The sequence below is a fragment of the Perca fluviatilis genome, chromosome 16, assembly GCF_010015445.1.
Source record: "Perca fluviatilis chromosome 16, GENO_Pfluv_1.0, whole genome shotgun sequence".
Classification (NCBI taxonomy): Eukaryota; Metazoa; Chordata; class Actinopteri; order Perciformes; family Percidae; genus Perca; species Perca fluviatilis.
The window spans coordinates 3,541,239-3,553,631 of NC_053127.1; the positions used below are offsets into that span (position 1 = coordinate 3,541,239).

The window sequence follows — 12,393 nt, forward strand, 5'->3', positions numbered from 1 at the left end:
CGCAAAACTACCGCAAAGAGACACCAACAGACTACAAAGAGACACAAAACCCCAAAAAGAGACACTAAATGTAGGCTTCAGGGAAATTGCATTATTTTAAACCCTTGTGTTGTCCTCCTGGGTCAAAAATTTACAATTTTTGGGTGCTTTTTTCATTGCTTTATTTTGTTTATGTCGTGTAAACCATGCTAAAATCACTGTTTATTTAGGCTACATGGAGTCTGGTGGGTTTAGCAAAAAAAATGTAATAACAAAACGGGAGATGCCGGGAATAACGGGAGTGTTGGCAGGACTTCGTTACATTCCAGCGCTGGTTTTGTGTCGGCCAGTTGATGCAGCCCGGTGTGACCTCCTGCAGAGTCACATCAAACCGGTTCTCCTTGTTTCTCTTCAACAGAAATAAGGCCATGCCAATTTACTGTCACAGTATTTTTAATATGCACTCGTCACACTTATAACTGCAGTAGCCTACGGGCCAATTGTGCAATCAGCTAATGAATTGAGCCATGAATTAGGCTACACCTATGATGTTAGTTTACAGGTTTTTACGATCGCTACGACACTTTATTCAATACTTTTAACAACTTTCCTAAACTCTTAACACAGTTAGCACATCTGTCTGTGTAGGCTATACAATTAACACATTTCTTGTTACTTTGACACAAAATGCATACAGTTACCACACATTTAAAATGCGTGAACTTCTTTTACACACAAGCTCCACCAAGACCAAAACAATGGATCTTTACTGACCAATTTACAAATGCTTTCACACTGTATGTCTGAACAGATAACATCATGTTCTAAACCTAACTTATAGGCTAAAGTCAAAGTGAACAGCTGATCATATTTTAAATTGAAGCAGGTATATATCCCCTGCATTTTATACATGCATTTATTTAGAAACAGCTGATTAAAGTTATGTAAATGGATCAATCGCAGCAGATTCCCATGGAACGGTTACACTAAAATGCGGACAAACAGGTTCCAGTGGTTCACATATCTTGCAGCTCCTCCTCAGTTCCAACCTGTAGAGCAAACTGTCGGACTCGTGACTGTTGACTCAAGACTGCACATTGACACAACTTCACACACGGACGCCAAAACACCTGATGGACGCTGAGGTCAGTTTCACTCATTCCTTGTCCTGTGTGGTGCTGGGTCCTTAAAGCCAAGCCAGGTTTATGCAGACACTGGTATTTTAAAGTTTAGAAAATCTAATACAGGGATTTCGGATTAGCAAAATATAAGGCTATGGTGCAGGTAGGCTAATACATTGCTCTATATCCATCTTTGACAATAAAAAAACGTGTTTTTTTAAATGGATCCGGTAGATTTTGTAAGTAAAGGGGCCGTGACCAAGGTGTGTACTATGCGGGACATTTTACAGTGTGTTTTAAGCAGAAAACGATCCCTTGTAGGAATGTAGCGCTGGATGGTGGACGTACTGACATCTGAAGTCAAACAAGGGATATAGTTTCCGACTGGGAACCCAGAAATTCCGACATTCCACGTCAAATTGAACATAACATGTCCCCTCGGGACCGAAAGTCGGGAGAAAGCGGCAGAGTTATTAGATTATGACTGTGTCAGATAAAAGCAAGCGCCTCGCAGTGGAAGGTGGTAAATTATCTGGACAATTTATTACAGGGAAAAATATCCCGAATTTGAAGCGCGCACAAGGAGGCTAACGTAGCTTACTTTAACAAGCAGCGACAGGGCAAGGAGAAGGCAGAGCCCCCTCCCTCTGAAACAGAAGCTAATATAACCCGGTACAGGGCCTGGATGTGTGGGGCCAGGGCCAGGCAGCATGACGGAGACAACCGCGGGACAGAGACCACTACAGGAGGGCTTTCACCGGAGACCCGGGAGCTGCTGGGTAGTCAATACGCATGAACACTAAAAGCGTGAGGAAGCGTGGGCTAATATGTGTTGATACTGGGATGTCTAGCTACACAACTGTGGGAGTCGCCTTCAAAAAGTTCATCACTTCACTCAAACCAAAGTTCAAACACCTGTTGATGTATGTCTTCTTTAGTCTGTGGGCTGTTTAGGTTTTTCCTGGCACAGTTACTAACACATTTTGCACTTACTGCTGCGTCTTGTGTAGACTGTTTACATACAGTATCTCACAAAAGTGTTTTTTTACATTTTAGTAAATATTTCATTATATCTTTTAATGGGACAACACTGAAGAAATGACACTTTGCTACAATGTAAAGTATTAAGTGTCCAGCTTGTATAACAGTGTAAATGTGCTGTCCCCCTCAAAATAACCATTTTAAATAGCCCCCCCACATCATCACATCATAGGCGGAGTTTGACTTTCGAGCCAGGGGGGGGGAGGCAAAAAAAAGAAGAAAACTCATTGTAGCAGCTGAGACCTGGGGAACACAGCACGATCACATATGGACAAAACAAACATGCTAAATGAACATATGTGTATTTTTTTAAGCAGATTTGAATTTACATTGTAACAATTTAAAACCTCGAGCTCAATTTAGTTAAAAAAAAAGAAGTCCATAACACTATATAACTATAATATAATTCTTCAGCGACAGATGCAAAAAATCCACAACAATCTCTGTCCCCACAGGGCAGGCTGCACGCTTCTCTGTTCACAACGCTGCCTGTTCTGCTTAACGTGAAAAAGCTTAACGTGGTTTAATGTACCTCAACAACGATCACCAAATTTATCATGGCCGTATCTTGAAATGAACACTTATGCCTGTCAAAAGAACTTGACAGGCTATGGCGAGGAAAAAGCTTGTACCTAAACAATGATCAATGATTACCAAATTTCTCTCATATTGCTCCTCATAACCACTGAAAACTGTCAAAAAAAATCTAACCAGAAACATCACCACGTGGTGATGATTGATGGTTGTTTAGGTACATTAAACCACGTTAAGCTTTTTCACGTTAGGACTTATAAAGCCCATGAGAACCGTGGGGAGTCAACCCACAGCCGCTCCGCTGCCCTGCTGAAAATGTGAAGCAGAAACGCTAAATGTCAGATAACGGCCATAATAATTGGACTTTGGGTTCTATTTTTTGACAGTTTTCAGTGGTTATGAGGAGCAATATTAGAGAGAAATTTGGTAATCATTGATCATTGTTTACGTACATTAAACCTGACCTGCGCGAAAGAGAAAAAAAAACGTATGCGTCATTGTACCCAGCACTTGTGGAAATGTACCTCCGAATGCGTCTCTGTCCCCAGCACATTTACACTGTTACACAAGCTGGACACTTCATACTTTACATTATAGCAAAGTGTCATTTCTTCAGTGTTGTCCCATTAAAAGATATAATGAAATATTTACTAAAATGTGAGGGGTGTACTCACTTTTGTGAGATACTCAAACATTTTATGTACTGGTGTTATTGTTGAATACATATTTCTAAAATTGTATGATGTTTTTGTTGAGTTATTATTACACAATACTTTTTTCTGACCTTTTTGAATCTTGCCCCCAATAAATAACCCATATTACAAAAAAGACTAAGACTAATAAAAACTAAGCATTTTCAAAAAAATAAAAACTAAACTAAACTGAATTTGAAAACAAAAAGCCAAAACGAAATTACAATAAAAACTAATGAAAAATGCATAACTATAATAACCTTGACACACTCTCTCACACACACACACACACACACACACACACACACACACACACACACACACACACACACACACACACACACACACACACACACACACACACACACACACACACACCCCTTAACTTGTGTCTTACTAACATACATGAGCTACTATTTTATGGAATAAGTTAGCTGAGGTTTAGCTGTATGTTCTGGATTATCAGCCAGGCTACCAAAAGTGAAAGTTTAAGTCCTTCAGGAGCAGAGCTAGTCTCTTTACATTAAATGGAAAGATACACCTGGGCTTAAGGGGGTCCAGGGACCTGGCATCCCCAGAAGAAATTGATGATTTTAATACACAAATTAAGTCTTTTGGAGCATTTTGAGATCCGAATACAATGAGACAACATTTAGTTTTGATAAACATTTCAGCTGTGCTGTAGCCCACAGGTTCTCAAACTATGGCACAAGTAAACACAAGTAAATTGATTGATACTGTAGATGGGTGTTATTATTCAAAAATTAGGAAATTACTCTGGTACAAGCAGCGAGGTACAAAGACATAAACAAAATAAAATATGTAATATTACACTGTCTGAGGCGTGTACTTCCAGTTTAAAGCAGTCCTGCACTGTGTGGGCAGTTTGAACGTGGCTAACTTAGCTGTGTTAACAGCTTTCTCATCTACATGACCTTTATGAAAATGAATTATTGTTTACCGTGTAGTGCTACCTCTACATGGATGGTTTCTTTTTGTTCCCAGATGGTTTCCCTGTTTTGGATTTCCCTTCCTCCCAAAATCTGAGTGAGATGTCTTCAGTCCATGGAAACTGGGATCCTGCCTCATACAATGATGTCAAGAACACATTTGACAGTTGCACCATTGCTGGTAAAATAATCTTATTACAGCAAGCTTTTATTATAATTCATTGGGCCGGCAGAAACCACCCACTATAGCTTTAAGTCTGATTCAACTAATGGAGAAAAGCAGTACACTTTTGTATCTTCATTAGGATCCGAGCTGCACTGTTTTGGATGTGTTGTAATTTTTGAAGGCTCTTGCTAGCAGCCAATAAAAATCGAAACACAAGCACCTAACTGTCCATGAGTTTGTGTAACAATAGGCGACTGTGTCCTGCAACAACAAAGCAAAGTCCCTTCAACTCTTGCTTCATCTCTTTTCTTTTTCTCCACTGCTTTCCGTGCTGCCTTCACGTGCAGTCGGAGTTCATTTCAACAGCTTCTACCAATGATTTTGATTTGCAGTAGGCTATGTGTTGTATGTTTTAACCAGGCTTCTCCTCACAGATACTTGTGATGAGTGTCTTCAGAGGACATACCCTCACATGTGATCCAACAGAGTATCAGATGGGGGATCAATGCTGTCCTAAGTGTCCTGCTGGTAAGATCTGATTGAATATTATAAAGACATATTTCCATGTGGAGTATGTTGTTATACTGCCAGGTGGCAACAATACTTTTCAGAATCAACCACTTGTGTGCAGGCAGTATTACTCCCATGGTTGGTACTGTTTATGTTCACAAGTAAAATGTGCTGAAGTTTTATTCCAACAGTAAGCAACAAGCAGGAATTATTATTGTAAATAATAATAATAATAATAATGTAGACAGCAGTGCATGTCACTTTGCCTAACAACATGCACTCAACCCTCAAGATTATGCATTTTTATTTAATAGAAACATTATATTGCATGAAATTGAATTATTGCTTTTCTTTTCAACAGGAAGTCGAGTTGGCATTGATTGTACAGAGCGGAGAAGTACTTTCTGTCTGGGTTGTGACAAGGGAACATTTATGAGTCATCCTTCTCAGTCTATCAGGTGTTATGCCTGTGCACGCTGTGATTCAGGTAGACTTCTGTATATATTTCCTAATTATTAGTTAAAATGTATGACTAAGACTAGATTTAATAGACTTATAACCGCAAGTCCTGTTAATGCTGTGTAAGAATTGAGAAAACTAAAAAGACTTGTTTAACAGTGTCATTTTGAAGAGTTTACTGCACGCAGAAACAAAGACCTCATGTGTTATGAAATACTGTGAGACCAGCGAAGACTATTTTGTATCATAAAATCCTCTTTTTACATAAATAAATAGCAGTCGACATGATCAAAAGTCTTTTTGCAGTTAAGATATTAGCTGTTGGTATCAGCTTAGACTTTTATTCTCTGTTATTATAAACGGGACTATTTTAGCATGTAGCTCTATAGTAGAAGAGACAAAATACATATATGTAACATCTTCATGTGTTGACAGGTTCTGGTGTAAAGATAAAGACAGCATGTACGGCTACCTCAGATACAGTCTGTGAACCACTGGAGGGATTCTACTGTACGAATGCTATAAAGGACGACTGTGTGGAAGCACAGAAACACAGCAGCTGTCAACCCGGACAATATATTAGCCAAAAAGGTCAGTTTATTGTGTTGACTTTGAGATTATAGGTATAGCTTTAATTTTAAATGAGAACACCAAAGTTCAGGGGAAATACCTTACTGCAGAGATCTTCAACAGGGGGTCCGGGACCCCTAGGGGGTCCTCAGAGTCACTGCAGGGGGGCATCTAAATTATTGTCAATTTTTTGAAAGTCTTTTTCAAAAATGTATATGTCTTAACGTAATTCCAACATATTATTAGCAAATATAAATCCCCACTGATGATAGGCTTACTGGCCTATAGGTAAGGTAGTCACTAAGGTAGCCATCCACGGATACAGTTCATCCTAAACATTCACTGTGCCACATGTATGTTTAACATTAAAACATGATTTATAAAATCATGTCAGCAATTATTTTAATAGCTTAGTATTCTATGCAAAAAAAAAAAAAGTACAGTATGTATAAAGGTGTTAGGCCACCCTACACCTTATTGTAGGCCCAGTTGATTTTGCAACTTCATTTTATACAATAAACGTAGTAGGGGGGTCCCTGATCTGTCTCACTATTAGTTAAGGGGTCCTTGGCTTAAAAAACATTGAAGACCCCTGCCTTAATGAACTTAAGAGTCTGAGAAGAGAAGAGACTGGAAGGAGTCATTTTTCCTGAAATATGAAAAGCTTGTGAAAGATTATATTTTGGGACTTGAAACAAAGTAATGTTGTATTGTATATAATAATAATAATAATAATAATAATAATAATAATAATAAAATAGTTTTTTAAATCCACTGAAAGGATTACATGAAATGTAAAGATGTCATAGAACACTTTGTTCTCTTCACAATATGTAAACTGAACTTATATCATTTGTACAGGAACAGCATTAAGGGACACTGAGTGCTCTGACTGCAGCGATGGAACATTTTCCAATGGGACATTATTGAGATCGTGTCAGCCACACACACAGTAAGTCAAGCTTCAGATCAGACATGGACAGCAGCATGGTACCCAACACATGGTCCTGTCAAAATGTCCCTCTATCATTCCAGATGTGAATCCTTGAATCTTCAGCAGATAAAACCAGGAAATGCTTCAACGGATGCTGAATGTGGAGAACAAAGATCAGGAGCTGTGATCGGCATCGTTGTGGGGGGGCTTGTGACCTGTTTAATCTTAATTGCAATAGCTCTGTTTTATTTTTCGTCTGGCAGAAAGACACAGGTATGATTGGCATTTAGACAATTAAAACATTTATGTTTTTAATACATAATATATTTGTCAAATCATTATGTTGTTGATTGAGGTGCTTTTCGTTGGTAATGTTTTATTACAGAAAGAAAAAGGGAATGCAGACAATCCCTAACAGGTATGTTCTTTACTGTTATTACTCAGTCCATGTTACTGCATGTACAGTAGAACGTAGAAATTATTTTAGCAGTAGTAGTAATTAAATGATATCACTTTTTTTAATCAGTTCTTTGAAAACAACAAACATCCCCATGAAGAAAAGGAAGGGCTGGAGGTAAGACAGTAGTGAATTCTTCATTTACATGTTCATGTCTTTACAAATATATATAATATGTTTCTGTTTAAACTCAATTTATTTCTCTCCTCAGCTTGTGTAAACACAGAGACAGTTCATCGGTCACTGGAGAGGAAAGATCCAGGATCAATGAAATCCAGTTGGATGCTGGCACATATGTATGATGAACATAAATGTATCAGTCCAAAGTGAATTTTGGGCACTGTGCTCTACATTGAACACCTGCTGGTCTGCAGCCTGCATCACTATCTTACAGAGATGTAACTGGACAGAGACTCACAGACTAAGTATGGAACGGCTCCAGGCTCTTCACTCATTACTTCTGTTCCATCTCTCTCACCTGTATACTGTATTTTGCTGCTTTTACAGTGAGCTCCCCTTGTGTGGAACGCCTTAAAGGCCAACATTTTCCCCTACCTGTCATTACAAGCCACAGATCGCACAGGCATCATGTGTCATATTGTTAATGAAAAATGCGGTTGGGGAGAACAAATAGATTAAGTGTAAAAAAAGAAAAAATCTTAAAGTCTGTAGGAATCATTAGGAAAATTAGTCCACTTCTTAATAGATACCGTTTATTTACATTATATTATAGTTTAACCATCAGAGGACGAAAGACGCACTGGCGCGTCCAAACCATGTTTGACATAAACTCCTACTCAAAGAGCAGTATTACAAAATCTCATTTCAGACATATATTATTTTCACCGTATATTAACACTACTTTGGGATCCTGAAGACTTTGGTGAACTCATTTCAAGCACCGAAACAATTCGTACAACACATAAGTTTGTTTTCTAAAATCCAACATCAACTTTTTCAGCTTTAGCGCCAAATTATCTCTTCACACGTTGCTCCGGGACAGATTTGGGCGCCACGTTACAGAAAGCTGAGTTTGTTCTGAACATTATAATGTTAAACACATTGGGATCCGTTTTATGCAAATACCCTAAAAAGGTGAATTTAAGATTTAAGATGTAGAAATGATTTACCAGCTTTTTGAACTCTTCTTTGACTTGTATTATCTAAATATACTGCCTTTGACTGTAATCATAAGTCCTGCGATTTCATTGCTTTATTGTCATCATTTTTAATTTTCACCATATTGACTTTAAGCCTGTGATTATCTCTAATTATTTTTGTTATTCTATTTTCGTCATATTAAGTTAATTTCATGTCCTATTCTATATAAAAAAAACATGTTGTGATTTATGTTGTAATAGTTTTTTTTAACGAATGTGTGCAAACCTGTGACGGGGTGCATGGCTGCTGTCATGGTAGCGATGCGCTACCTATTTTATATCTCAAAGACTGAGTGTAAAGGTTGCCTGTGTATGTCTGTTTAGCGTGTCAATATGTTGTTACTTATCACACTGTATTCAAATCATTGGTTAACCTATCCAGTCATCAAATTCCCCACAGTAATCCCGTAGCTTTCTTGTGCACATATTTAACATCTAATACTGCGGTGATTAGCTATAGCTACATCCATCAATACATCATTCTCTATTGTTTAAAACCATTTCTTTTATTTCACAAACATGACCAGTTAAAATAATCACGCAACACTTATGTCTTTGTTAACTAGTGTCTGTTTATTGAGTTTAAAAGCTAATAGAGGGTAACATGATGTTTGTCTTACCAGCATGTGCTCCTTTTGTTTGTATAAAAGAAAGTTTGCTGCAATCCTCAGTTTTAAATGAGGCTAGGACTTCCGGGGTAACAGGAAGTGAACCGTAATTTTGAAGTAATTATTTTATTAGCCGTCAAAGTATTAGTTAGTATTAGTTTGGATGAATCATATAAATATTATTTGTTAATAGAGTTAATTGAGTTAGTTGATAGAGATATATTAATATTGGCTGTATGGAGCCTTTACTGTCTGCTCACCTGAGCCACCCCTGCTTTGTACGGTCATGTTGGTATGTTCCAATTTGAGAGGCGGGGCTTCAGGCTACATAGCCTAGCAGTTGTATTTGTTCATGTGACTTGATTTAAGGTCAATTAGGAAACAGTTGTATGTTAATATTTTCTGATTGTTTTGACTCTCGAGTCGATTTACTTTTATTTTCTTGAAAGTATATTTTTCCTGCTTTCCTTAATTTAGTTAATTTTTATATTATTCTTTCCTCTAAACAATAAATATCCCATCTTGTCAACTTCATCTCAGACTCCTCCTGAGTGTTTACACGTGCTCACGACTACTCATCGACATCTACCCTTAACAAAAGCCATAAACAAACAAAACATGTGGATCCTTTGACATTCTTCCTTCATAGTGGTTTTTAAATGTTTTTAATCCAATTGCCTCTACTATATATATATATATCGATTATCAATATCTCCCTTTTAACAGTCTCTGTCCCTAGTCATTTTAAACATGCTATAGTCCAGCCTTTGCTGAAGATCTCACCCTTCCAGTGAATTACAGGCCCATATCTTAGCTAGCTCTTGTGTCCAAACTGCTATCGTCACAAGTCGTCACTGAGGTATATGGCCATCTTATTGTATCTGCATATTCTATATGATTTGTACTTAAGCTTTGGGTAACAAAGAAACCCAGATGAACTTTAGCCTAGTTTCAGAAGACACATCTGGAAAAAGCATTATCAATGGACTCTTAGACAGAGCCAGTTGGCATGAAGCCATTGGTTAGTTATCGATCCCACCCCAATTCATGGAATATACACATGGGGCACACACACAAAGAACTTTAGAGTGACTTTTTTGGGGATAGACCCGGTTCGGCTCTCCGGCTCTTCAGAGCTTGTAAATTGATGCTGAATTCCTTGTTGTAAATAAACCTTTATAATCAAGAAACAGTGTCGGCAGATTCCTCTCTACACAGCAACACATCATCGATACCATATAAACAACATCACAAAGCAGGTTTTAGAAATATATAACCTGTGTAAATCAGGCTGAAGAACAAACTAAACTTCTGAAATGTTTCCTGTGGGCACTGAAACTGTCATGGACATGTTGGATCGAGCCAGAACACAACCAGAATGCACCGCAGCAGAGTATTGTGGACATTGGATGTTAATACGCAATACATCACAATAAAGCTGCAAAGAAATGTAATGTATTCATTGTGTGTTGTGTTAGTCAGGTGAAAGGGGAGGAGAGAGTCAGGACATCTGGTGGATGGAGGGGGACAGTCTGTAGGGAACAGGGCATAAGGCTGAAGAGACACAGAGACTGTGACCAGGACAGTCCCACACCTCTCCAACCCTTTGCCAGTGTGCCATCCAGATATTGTTTATATTGCAATAACTTAAAAACTGTTAAAATATTAAACGAGAACAGAATGTGAGATTTTTCAATGATTTTCAGCCCATTTATATATATTAAATGGTACACTACTGACCTCTGGTGGCTGAAGATAGATAGTGTAACATGAGAGCCCCAACCAGCCGCTTCTTTTTGTAAGAGGTCACAAACCAAAACGTTGGGGAAACGACAACTCAAGCTGCATTAAAGCAGTCCTGCACTGTGTGGGCAGTTTGAACGTGGCTAACTTAGCTGTGTTAACAGCTTTCTCATCTACATGACCTTTATGATTAAATGGAAAGATACACCTGGGCTTAAGGGGGTCCAGGGACCTGGCATCCCCAGAAGAAATTGATGATTTTAATACACAAATTAAGCCTTTTGGAGCATTTTGAGATCCGAATACAATGAGACAACATTTAGTTTTGATAAACATTTCAGCTGTGCTGTAGCCCACAGGTTCTCAAACTATGGCACAAGTAAACACAAGTAAATTGATTGATACTGTAGATGGGTGTTATTATTCAAAAATTAGGAAATTATTCTGGTACAAGCAGCGAGGTACAAAGACATAAACAAAATAAAATATGTATAATATTACACTGTCTGAGGCGTGTACTTCCAGTTTAAAGCAGTCCTGCACTGTGTGGGCTAACTTAGCTGTGTTAACAGCTTTCTCATCTACATGACCTTTATGAAAATGAATTATTGTTTACCGTGTAGTGCTACCTCTACATGGATGGTTTCTTTTTGTTCCCAGATGGTTTCCCTGTTTTGGATTTCCCTTCCTCCCAAAATCTGAGTGAGATGTCTTCAGTCCATGGAAACTGGGATCCTGCCTCACACAATGATGTTAAGAACACATTTGACAGTTGCACGATTGCTGGTAAAATAATCTTCCTCAATGTATGGGGTAAAGAAAAGATAGAGCTGTATTCAATATTAAGAAAAGTGAAAAACAGGGGGAATGTTTCTTTCAATTTCTATTTTGTTCTTCTTCATCTGACCACGGCTACACAAAGTGCAGTGAGATTTCTATCAGATTTCATTTCAACAGCTTTTATCCATGCATTCGATTTGCATTAAGTTCGAATTTCAACCAGGCTTCACTGAGACAAACGTATTTCTCCTCACAGATACTTGTGATGAGTGTCTTCAGAGGACATACCCTCACATGTCATCGAACATGTGTTAACCTGGTTAACATCCTGTGCAAGAATGGTGTGTGTTGTGTAAGAAATATGAGGACAGTAGCTGTCCAAAAAGGTTTCTCTTCTCCTCCTGGTACTTCTGGTAGGATTTAGTACAGGAGGCAGTGCGGCAGTTGGTGGAGATGGCTTCACCCGATCATGTGATATTCAGATTGCCTCCCTAACCACATTGTTAGAAAGGGCACAATATTCCCTACATTTTCACCTAAAAGTAATGTATGAAGAGTTAAAACTGTGGATGGTATAGCAAAGTAAAGAGAATTTTGCTTTTGCCTCTTTCCACTCTGTCAGTTGGGCCCTGCCCTCTAAGTTCAAATATTCCATCCCATACACACCAATGTAAAAATGGCAGAAAGAC

At 38.2% G+C, this 12,393-nt stretch overlaps 1 protein-coding gene and 1 pseudogene across 2 annotated transcripts in view; both read left to right on the forward strand.

Moving 5' to 3' along the window:
* Positions 1–12,393, forward strand: part of LOC120543671 — a 620,163-nt gene that overhangs the window by 53,492 nt on the left and 554,278 nt on the right. The window lies entirely within an intron of this gene.
* Positions 1,007–9,715, forward strand: LOC120543682 (annotated as a pseudogene).